This window comes from Alosa sapidissima, chromosome 17 (genome assembly GCF_018492685.1).
Source record: "Alosa sapidissima isolate fAloSap1 chromosome 17, fAloSap1.pri, whole genome shotgun sequence".
In the NCBI taxonomy this organism is placed as follows: Eukaryota; Metazoa; Chordata; class Actinopteri; order Clupeiformes; family Clupeidae; genus Alosa; species Alosa sapidissima.
This window is the reverse complement of record NC_055973.1, coordinates 8,977,580-8,989,805: the sequence shown is the minus strand read 5'-3', so window position 1 is coordinate 8,989,805 and position 12,226 is coordinate 8,977,580.

The following is a 12,226-nucleotide window of genomic DNA, read 5'->3' as shown; positions in this document are numbered from 1 at the left end:
GATGAGCGGTGGTGGATTCAATGCATATGTTTAGAGGCTTATTCATTCTAAATTTGCTGCATTTTATACATTTTTGACATATATTTTCAAGATGTTTCCATCTGCTTTCTGAAAATAAATAGCACAATCTACTGAACAAAATGATCAACCATCCTAGGGTTCGTATGGAGCCCCATGTGTTTGGGGAAATGTGGAAAAGCAATCCAGTCGAATAAATTAAATGACCAGCCATTTGAATCACAGCAGTGTGTGAGACCTGGCCTTTTCTCTCCTGCCATATTCTGACTGTGATGAAAGTGGTTGGGGCATATAGCCCATTAGCATCGTTACACACACACACACACACATTAACATTTACAAACACACACTCATTCAAACATGCACAATTACACACAAACACACACTCGGCTCCTTAAAGGCTTAATTCCACGGAGCCTGTCGGATCTGATCAGAGGATTGGAGCCTCTGGTCACTGCGGGGGTCCAGGTGTGGAGCGACAGCGCTGCGGGATTGCCTGGCAACTGGAGAGACGGAGACGGAGCCTGGGGTCTGCGCTGAAGGTGATGCGCACCCACTCTCCCACCACAGCATCCATCAGAGCAATTCAGAGCCTGACACAGACTGCAGAGTGGGTTCTTAATGTGTGGTGTGTGTGTGTGTGTGTGTGAAAGAGAAAGAGAGTGAGAAAGCGTGTGCGTGTGCCTATGAGGAGAGTGTATGTGTATGTGCACATGCCTGTCAACCTTCCCATTTTTCAGGGAATCTCACATATTTTGGCTTTTTTCCTGCTGTCTTCCCATTTTAATATTTTGCTGTAAATATCCCATATTCTAATATTTTTCATAAAATTAGCCCCACCACCGGACCGGTCAGTCTCTGTAGTGCTGTCCTGTTGCTACCTCCTTGCACTTCCAGTGAAAAAGATGTCAAAGCAGAAGAAACAGATGTTGTCAAAAGATGGTTTTGCTTCGGTGCATATACGACTTTAGAGCAACATTATTTGAAACAGACATAGAATGGAAAACTGTTTTACTTGGCTTTGTTGAATAAGACGAGTCAACCAGCCAGGTTTGCTTAATTATTCATGTGGGTACCACCAGATAAGACAGTGTGCGGATCTTCACTTTGTCTTGGTACCAGATAAGCATGAGGGGTGATATTTTATTTCCTAGCCTAAGTACAGTGTTGTAAATGGATTTGTAAAATAGCAGATGTGCAAAGCCATGCTGTGCTGAGGTCAGAAATGAGCAGTTAGAATTGGTCAACAATTGGATCAACCTCAACCCTAACCTTCACCATTCAGCAGTTCATCTCTCAGCTTAACGTGTTTGTCAGTGAGTGGTCAGGGGTGTTAACGTGTGTGTGTGTGTGTGTGTGTTTGTGTAGATGTGTGTGCGGTTGCATTGATTGGGTACAAAAGGTTCTACTGTCCCTCCATCAGATCATTAGAGAGCTGCTAGAACAGCCCTGCATGTTTCATGAATTACTCACACTGCAGGCCACTTACACTGCAGCACTCCAGAGAGAGAGAGAAAGAGAGTGTGTGTGAGAGAAAGAGACAGAGTGTGTATGTGTGTGTGTGAGAGAGATAGGGTGTGTGTGTGTGTGTGTGCTTTTTGAGAATAACTACACTCACCGCAGGGCATATCCTGCTGCAATGTCTGTTAGGTGTGTGTGTATGTGTGTGTATGACTGCAAGGCTGCTGCAATCTCCTCTTTCACTCTAATTTAAAACAGACTCTTTGTTTGTGTGTATCAAAAGAGTGTTCATGATAAAAGTGTGATTGCATTCACCACTGTGTGTGTGTGCAATATTTGCATGCAATAGTGTTTATAGTGAGCTTGCATATGCAAGTCCTGTAATCCCTTTGAATGTGTGTGTGTGTGTGCGTGCGTGCGAGTGTGTGTGTGTTTGATAGTCATTCATAAAATCTGTGCTGATGCAGCAGAAATAGGACCCACCCCTGGAGCAGGCAGGGATATTGCAGAGGGGGCTGACATTGATGCACAATGTCTGTGTATGTGTGTGTGTACGTGTGTGTGTGTGTGTGTGTGTATGACTGTGTGTGTGTGTGTGTGTGTGTGTGTGTGTGAGAGTGTGTGTGTGCGCGCAGTTGTGTGAATGCCCTGCTCACACGGGGAGATGTTGAAAGTGGTTTAGTAAATTACCTAATAGGCTAATGTGTGTGTGTTCTCGGTGAAACTTGTTAGAATCCTATGGATAATCCTAAACATGCACTTCCAGTCCGTTACAATTGTCAGTCAACTTGAAACTGAAGCTTAAGTACAACGGAAATAAATGCCCGGCCCCTACAAAGAACTTTACTGATTGCCCGATATGTCCCTAGGATATAATAGGAACACTCTACCACACACTATTGACTTAACTCTATTTTATACCAGACCTGAGCAAATCTGAGGACGCTGTATGAGAAACGCATTATTTGCTCTAAATAAAATAGAGTAAAGTCAATAGTGTGCAGTAGTGTGTTCTTATTATTGCTATTTAAGTTTGTTCCTGCAATCTACCTGCACCTAACCGGGTTGTGCATGGACTCTGGATTGATTTGGAATATCCCTAGGATATGTTAAACTCACATTGATGAGCCTAGGGTTACGCTCTGAAGTTGAACCAAGTTGGATGCTCAGCATGCTGCTGGAGTAATAGTGGTGCCAGCCGTTTCGCTGCCGAAAATCTACCACTGGCCACTGGTCAGTGTGTTCCCGCCATAGACCAGATCTCTACGTTCTTAAAAACCAGGCAAAGACTGAAAAGCACATCGTTCATGAACATTTTACATGACCATCGTAAGTATCAGTCCTCTATAATGCATGAGACCCAGGTGTGATAGTTAAAGGTGGATTTGTGGATTTAGTGGCATCTAGCTGTGAGATTGCAGATTGCAAGTAACTAAAGACCTCTTTCCGTTCACCGCCCTCCATTCAAATAATCTACAGTGGTTCTCAGCACCTATGCAACATGAAAGGCCCTCTCTTTAGCCAGTGTTATGATTTGCCCATTCTGGATAACTGCATATACATGGCAGCACAACGTAGCAGACTCTGTGGAAATAGACCCACCCTTTACGTAGATGTGAGGGGCTCATAGAAGGACTCTTAGATTACGGAAACCCAATTATCCGTACTACGTATTGAATATGATTACACACACTAATGAAAAAAATAATGATGTATATTATTCAATTTCTTCTAATCACTCCCCGAAATCCTACATACAATAGTATCTTTAGATACAATCTATGAACACCAACGGCTGACATCATCTCTCAGTACCATGGACAGCAGCCACTGATTCCAGTCCTGAAAGAGAGATTTCGGTTTCTCCTGAGCACTGCATCAGAGCCAGCATCACTGGATCAGTTAGAGAGACATTCATCACAGGAGCCAGTGACTGAACACCCCGTTTCAGCACCATGAACAGCTCCTGGCTCCAGGGGTGCAGCTCAGGCTGACTGAGATTTGGCAGAGAAAGAAAATGGGCAAGGAAAATAACACGAACATATGCATAAATAATAGAATTTAGTACTGGGAACAAACAAAATATGTGCGACCAAAGGACTCAGCCACAGAATGACTATTTGCTGATTTAAAATCACTTTAGTCAAACTAGCCTGGAGGCTCCACTCTGCACACGGTCATCACAGGGAGGCTGTTCTCTCGTCAGGGCCATTAACAGATCCTCAGCTAGCAGGCACACAGACAGAGCACATAGTGTGGATCACATTACATTTCGGATTCAACTTGTCAAATTGTCATGTTTGCCATTCATCTTTGGCATAAATTAGAGAAATAGTCATTTTATTGTCAGTTCGGAGACTAAGTGATAAAGAAATAGAGGATTGATGAAGAATTCTTAGTATAAGAAACACACAAAAAAAACACATCTGTTGATTTATGTGCATTTGAGTGGTTTTCCAGACTGTGAGTAACAGCAAAATATTGTCTGATTCTGAACCAGTTGTGGTCCAGATTTGTCCCTGCCTGAAATACTGTTTCAGTTAATACTGTGTATTAGCAGAGGTTCTCTCCGATATTGAGCAGTCTGGACCGGCATGCTGTCCCTGGCTGCGCAATGCTGAGTCCTCGGCTGGAAGTCACACCGGATGCTGTAGCACTGACTGCAGTGCGATCAAAAGCTGTGATTACCACCCCATGGTGATGCCAATGAAGTCCTTCTGTCTTGATCAGAGGCAGCTCGGGGAACAGTATGCTTTAACTCAGTTGGGAAGCTCTCATGTCCTCCATTAGAACAAAACTGAATTTACTGCAAGAACGGTGGGAGGGAAAAAAATTGGAAGAGAAAGTCAGACGAAAGAGAGGGAAAGTGACAGATGAAAGAAGTCAGATGCGAAGGATGAGATCCTGAGGGTGTGAGTAAAGGACAAAGGAGGACAAGGAGAGAGCAAGGACATGTGTGTTTGTGTGTGTGTGTGTGTGGGGGGGGGTAAGCATAGATATTATAAAGCTAGATACCGCATTGTCCGTAGAGTCCTATTAGGTAGCATCGTAAATGCGGCCGCCATATTGCTGGGGGCACTGTCTATGTTTGTTTTGTTTATTGTCTATGGGCAACACTTGCAGGCAATCAGAGACACCTGTCTGATTTCCAGTCAGAGTCACATGTTCCTTCATTGGCCTCCAGTGATTGTTGCCCCCACCAAGTTGGCGTCGCTATTTACGTTCTGGAGCCCAATGCGGAATCTAGCTTTCTAATATCTATGGTTGCAATGCAAGTACATAAAAGAGGAAGTGAATGAGAATATGTGTAAGGCTGACTGGGAGAAAGACAGATAAAGTCGGTGGACTATACGGACAGCTAACATACCTGTAAGTGGATTGTGAGCTGGATTTTTCAGCAACAGGAGAAGACCTTTACAACCCAAATCACATTCACTGGGATTCACTTGTTGTCATGGCAATAGCTACAAATGGTGGGAAAGATGAGAACATGCACAGACCAACATATAATTCTGCATTATAATCCTGGGTATTTGAACAAGCAGTGGAATATATTTATTGTATACATGGTGGCCTAACAGAGAGTCTCTGAACAAAAAGAAGTAGTCCAGTTTCAAATCTGAACACTTCACTTCTATCCTAAAATCAAGTCAATGTATTCTTTCCTTCATAGCACTTTAAATGCCGACGGGATATGTGGGCTGCAAATCGACGCTTGTTATGCAAATGTCACTATCCATTCAAAGAGCCATTCGTCTTTGGCCACTGTGGACAAAAAAGCAGACGGAGTCAGATCATTAGTATTCCAGCTGGTGGGATTACACCAGTGAATAACAACAACAGGCCCAAAAATGTACCATGATACTGGTACACAACAGAAGCAATTTCACAGAGGGAACTCTGAAATTAGGGCTTCTTTTATCAGACTGAACTGAATAAAGGGCTGTCTGAAGCACATGGACTGGGTGACTTATGTCTATTGCTATATGCTATTTCTATCAACAAGCCACCCACTTGTATCTCAGAAGGGTGTTGTGAGTGGCAGAGGGAACAACAGTAGCATTAGCCTTGACTGAATAACGTGGCAAGGCAGATGAAACTCTCAACCAAATGCGTGTGTGCGCGCGCACACACACACACACATCATGAGATTAGGTGTTAGTATTGTTGAGGGAAAAAATGCTAATCATCTAGAAGAGAAAGCTCAATCTTTGTCATTTCCTTCCACAAAGACCGAGAGAGACTTAACTCACAATATCTCTACCCCTTACTCCCGGACAGGCAGACCTGCCCAGTTGTGGAGGTTACAGTTTTTGCCCATTGCTTACACATTTTTTGCAAAATTGGGCTATTTATGTCAAAACTCACACAGCCAAATATCTCCACTTGGAGATAAACAACTCACATATAAAATGAAAACACTGCAATCAAAACCCAACAATCCTTTCTAAAAATGTAACTATTGCAACAAAACCATACACACATGCACCATTTGAATTACTCTTTCAAATCAACAGCAACACACTGATGCGCTCAGACTCAAGTCTTCTGTGAAACTCAAAAGTAGAATTTATGCAGCTGACATTTTTTGCAACAAAAGTTTTTACAAAAAACAAACAGCAGAAATAAAGGAAAATAGGAAATGTAGGAATAGGAAAATGTAGCAACAAAATGAAAGGAAATAGAAAAAAAAAATTACTGGAGAAATTGCTTTAAAAAAAACAACAGAACATTTTTTTCTTGGTGTTCAGTTCTTTCTGTAAGTGTTTTCAGGTATGTGTGTGGGTATTACCAATTACCAGATGAGCTTGTATTTTGAATGGAAGTGTTTTCCCAATGATAACAGGAGATTTCACTTTTGAACAAAGTGCCTAAGAAGTTGTAGTGTTTCGGAAGAAGTGTGTTGCAGATTTGGAAACAATGTGCAAAGAAAATGTGTTTAAGCTATGGTTACACAGTGTTTAAGGTATGCTACAAAATGTTTAGGTATTGAGCCTTTGGTATAAGCATTTGTTTTTAGCGTGTAAGCAATGGGCAAAAACTGTAATTTTGCAGCATATTCCTAGAGCGAGAGCTGTTCGTTTTTTTGTGTCATGGTGCCCTCTAGTGGCCAATTTCAATACATTGCCAATTCTGCTCCTGATTTGGGGGGGGGGGGGGGGGGGGCGGGGGGTGGTAGGGGGGATCATGATTTACGTGTCATGAAAACTGGGATCATGATTTACGTGTCCACACCTGTCCAGGGGGGTGCATAGGCATGCGGTGTTCATCTTCAGGCAGCATATGACCGGATAATTGCTACTATACCTTATTTGTGTCAGCACTGGCCCAGGTCCATATTGCTATGCATTTAGCATAGTGTGGTGTGCAGACCATTGTAATAAATGGGAACAGCCGTATGCTCATCTGCAACCAGCAGCAGGCTAGCATATGGTGGTGGTAGGGCATATCTCTCTGTGTCATTCCTCCCCATATTTTTTGTGCCACTGAATAGGGAAAGAATCCATCACCTAGTGGTGCTGTTGGGTCAAACATGCCTCTACACAAATGTGATTCATTCTGAATGTATAATGATGATAAAAAATGTTTTATTGGTGTATGCTGTCAATTCTGCATTATCAATTTCAAGCCATTGACACTTGACTAAAAGAAACACAATGCATAGAAATTAATTATGAAACACTACAATTTCCATGTCCTCGTAGAAATGCATGGTTGTAGTTACTCTAAAATGCATATTTGGGGCAGCCGTGGCCTACTGGTTAGCGCTTCGGACTTGTAACCGGAGGGTTGCCGGTTTGAACCCCGACCAGTAGGCACGGCTGAAGTGCCCTTGAGCAAGGCACCTAACCCCTCACTGCTCCCCGAGCGCCGCTGTTGTTGCAGGCAGCTCACTGCGCCGGGATCTAAATATCACCTGTAAATTCTTGTAAAAGTTACAACACATAGAGAACTCCAAACTGACTGCATGCCTCACTGACAGACTGTTTTTCTGTTTGTGAAGTTCACTGTCCACTTCTCTTGAGAGCAGAGGTTTTGGCCTCCACTGTTTCTGAATGCGTCAAATTCTTGTTTCCTCTGCTTTATGTTGCCTGTACTGTCCTCCCTGTGTGTATCGAACACAATTTGACAGCCAGCCTAACTCCTTCAAGAAAACTCGCGAGTCAGGTTTTAGCCTCCAAGCTCCGGTTTTAATGAATAATGAGTAAAACTGAAAATGATACAAAACATATGTATTCAATATTCAATATCTGAAGAAATATACAATTAAACAGATGAAAAAGTATCCATCAGTAGCTGATCAGTAGACACATAGAAGGCAGCATGGTTTTATCAAATAAAGATAGATTTATCAGAAATTACCAAATAATGTCACTAAATTTACAATCTACTTTAAGTAAGCAATTATTAAACTTACGGACGATGCTTTTCAAAGGCTTTAACATACAGGATGTAGAAAGATGATAATTCAGCAAATAACTCAAAATGTGCTGCTGCTTATCAAGATGGTTGTCCTGGTTGCTATGGCTGTCATAAATCAAACAATACAGCATAGCTGTCATAGCGACTGCACATCAGAAAGAACCACTAGATGGCACTAAACTGCCTATACTAACTAACTAAAATTGGCAGAGGCAGAACACTCCCCGTCTGGCATCTGTAAGATGTCACATTAACTTGAATCTAGAGAAAAGGATACATTTCCTCTTCTTTTCCCATCAGCAAGATGATTTCTGACACAGGCCTGAGAAACTTCTTGATTGTTCCTTCTTTTGTCACCTTTAACTCCACTTTCCGGACTTTCTCATCTTGACCAGGAAAAATGGCTGTGATGACTGCCATGGGCCAAGTATTGCGAGCTGCTTGAGCATCCCGCAGCAGGACGAGGTCACCTAATTGAATGTTACGCTGTTCATCTTGCCACTTTCGACGTGGTTGCAGTGTTTGGAGGTACTCTGCTCTCCACCTGTTCCAGAACCTGTTGGCCATATTCTGCACCTGCATCCATTGACGTTTGTAGAGATCCTTTTCGCCAAAGTCTCCAGGCGGCGCCAGAAAGTTGCTCTTTTGAGTAAGTAATGCAGAAGGTGTTAAGAGGAAGGGCATGTCTGGATCAGTTTGGATAGGGACAAGCGGTCTGGCATTCATGATGGCGGACACTTCGGCCATCAAGGTGCACAGGACTTCATGTGAAAGAGCTATCTTAGTCTGCATCAACATGGAATCTAGTATTTTACGAGCCACTCCTATCATGCGCTCCCAAACCCCTCCCATGTGAGAGGCATGGGGGGGATTGAATTGCCATGTACAGCCTTCTTGGCTGAAGTAGCTTTGGACACTTGGTTCTTTCATCACCTTATCAAATCCAAGCTCCTTGCTGGCTCCAATGAAATTAGTGCCACAGTCAGAGTGGAGTGTCTTTGCTGGGCCCCGGATGGCAAAAAACCTTCTAATAGCATTGATGCAGCTTGAGCTATCCATAGACTCAATGACTTCAATATGGATGGCACGAATGCTCATACAAGTGAATAGTACTGCCCAACGTTTGCTCTGGGCCTGCCCACCTCTGGTTCGGCGGGCAGTTATGTTCCATGGGCCGAAAACATCCAATCCAACATGAGCGAATGGTGGTGACACACAGAGACGTTTTTCAGGCAAATCTGCCATCTTCTGCCTCTCTACACTGCCACGAAGCTTCCTGCAGAAGATGCACTTGTGTAACACCTTACTAATGCATCTCTTCCCACCTACTAGCCACAGTCCTGCTGCACGTATGGCTCCTTCAGTAAAGTGACGCCCTTGATGGACGACTCTCTCATGATGATGGCGTATCAGAAGTAAAGAGATGTGATTGCCACCAGGTAAGATAAGGGGATATTTCTCATTATTGCCCACCTGTGCATTAGTTAGTCTGCCACCAACTCTAATCATGTCGTCTTCATCCAAGAAGGGATTCAGCTTTGAAAGTGGACTGTTTTTAGACACTGTGCTGTTTTGAGATAGTGCCTTGTTCTCTTCAGGAAAGGCCACCTTTTGCACATACTGAATGATTATTTTTTTTGCTTGCGACAGCTCTTCAGCTGTAGAGTGTTGATTAGAGCGATGCCATCCTTTGCATTTTGCGTCTTTCCCAGCACAAGCAGACTTGAATGAACGGGCCACATGAATGAGAGATGCAACTGCTTTAAGGAGGGTGGTCCATCTTGAGAATCTCTCAAAACGTTCAGGGCTAAACCGTTTTAGACTTGTTTGAGTGACATATGTTGCTGCTTCAGGCCGGATGTCAGCATTGCAATCTGGATCAATCAGGTGAAACGGGTCCTGATTGGTTGTGCTCAAGTCATGCTGTTTGCGTAGGAAAGCTGGTCCTGTCAGCCAGGAAGTACTCGCCAGCTGTGAAGTTGACACTGACCTTGAAGCATGGTCTGCTGGATTATGCTCAGTAGACACATAATGCCACTACTCTGGTCTGGTGAATTGTCTTATTCTTTGTACTCTATTATGCACATACACATAGAAGCGTTTGGTTTCATTGTATATGTATCCTAGAACAACTTTACTATCACAGTAGAAGTGTATGGCATCTGGCTCAAAGTCGATCTCTTCCACGATGAGTTCAGCCATTTCTACTGCTAGCACTGCAGCACACAATTCAAGTCGTGGTATTGTGAGGTCTACTTGCGGAGCTAACTTTGCCTTTTCTAGGATGAATCCAAGCTGGTAGGCCCCATCCTCACTGATGGTTTTGAGGTAGGCAACAGCACCAATAGCCTTGGTGGATGCATCTGAAAATATGCAGATCTCTTTTCTTTTAGCTTTTGACAGGGACTGTGTTGTATAGGTCCGAGGCACATGGAGCTCCTTAAGGTCTTTTAGTGAACTACGCCATGTTTCCCATTCTATCCTCTTATGTTCAGGCAGAGGCGAGTCCCATTCCATGCTGTCCACTGAGAGTTCCCTAAGCAAGAGCCTTCCCTGTATTGTCACAGGTGCTACAAAGCCAATGGGGTCATACAGGCTATTTACAGTTGACAGTACGCCACGTCATGTGTAAGGCTTGTCGTTCTCTGACACCTGAAAGCTGAATGTGTCTGTAACAATTTCCCATGTAAGCCCAAGGCTGCGTTGTGTGTGTGTTGTTTCTCCATCAAGATCGAGATCCTTTACATCTTTGGCATGATCCTCTTTGGGGAAGGCCTTCAAGACATCAGTGCTGTTAGAGGCAATTTTGTGCAGCCTCAGGTTCGACTCAGATAACAAGGCTTGTGCTCTCTGAAGAAGATGAATGGCTTCAGCTTCTGTGGGCAGTGAGACGAGCCCGTCATCCACATAGAAATTACGCTCTATGAAGTGCCCAGCAGCAGTGTCATACTCCTGTTCACACTCTCGGGCAGCTCGTCTCAGTCCATATGTCGCCACGGCAGGAGAAGGGCTGTTGCTGAAGACATGGACTTTCATACGGTATTCTATTATGTCCTTTGTCAGATCATTGTCACAATGCCATAAGAACCTCAAATAATCTCTGTGGTCCTCTCTCACCATGAAACAGTGAAACATCTGTTGGATGTCTGCTGTTATGGCCACTAGCTCCTTCCTGAAGCGGATCAGGACACCTAACAGGCTGTTATTTAAGTCTGGCCCGGTAAGCAGAACATCGTTAAGAGAAACACCATAATGTTGTGCACTGGAGTCGAAAACAATCCTGATCTGGTCAGGCTTCTTTGGGTGATATACGCCAAATGTCGGTAAGTACCAACATTCTTGATCCTCTCGAAGTGGTGGTGCAACCTCAGCATGATCATTGTTGAAGATTTTCTGCATGAAGCCTATAAATTGTTCCTTCATTGTAGGTTTCTTCCCCAAAGTGCGGCGCAGAGAGGAAAGACGACTGAGAGCCTGTTGCTTATTATTAGGAAGGCGTGGCCGGGCGTGTCTGAAGGGTAAAGGTGCGACCCAGCTGTTGGCCTCATCTTTATACATGTGTTCATCCATAATTTTCAGAAATTTCCCATCTTCTATAGAAAGAGCGAGTTTGTTGTCATCTTTAGTTTTCTGAAAGACCAGTTTCCCTAAAGTTTTTTCTTTAGCTCTGTTTGTCTGTGTGTGAGAGATTTCTTTAATTTGTATGTGACTAGGGCATGGAGTGAATAATGAAGGGCGTCCATTTTCCAGCACATTAGTCTTTGCACTGTAGACATTTGGCTTATGGGCATTTCCCAGGCACATCTCCCCTACTAAGACCCAGCCTAGATCTAGCCTCAGAGCAAAGGGGGCATCATTAGGGCCATTGATATGTTGTCTGACCTTATGTGCTCTGAGCACGTCTCTGCCTAGTAGTAGGAGGATGTGAGCATTTGGATCTAGCTGTGGGATTTGTAATGCTTAAAACTTTAAGTGTGGATGTTGCAGGGCCACTTCGGTTGTCGGTATTTCCGCCCTGTTATCAGGTATCTCATTGCATTCAATCAGAGTGGGGAGTGCAAAGCTGTTACCACCACTAATTGGTTCTATATGAAAACCTTCAGCTCTTCTGCCGCATGTATCCACTACGCCAGCACAGGTCTTCAAGGAGTATGGAGCTTCGGTGTCATAAACACCAAAAAGATAAAAAAATTCAGACCTTGCCAATGACCTGTTGCTCTGATCATCGAGCATAGCATACATTCTTGCAGCCATTTCAGGTTTCCCGTGTGGATAAACTTTAACGAGACAAATTTTGGCACATGACCTCCCAGCGCGGCCTTCT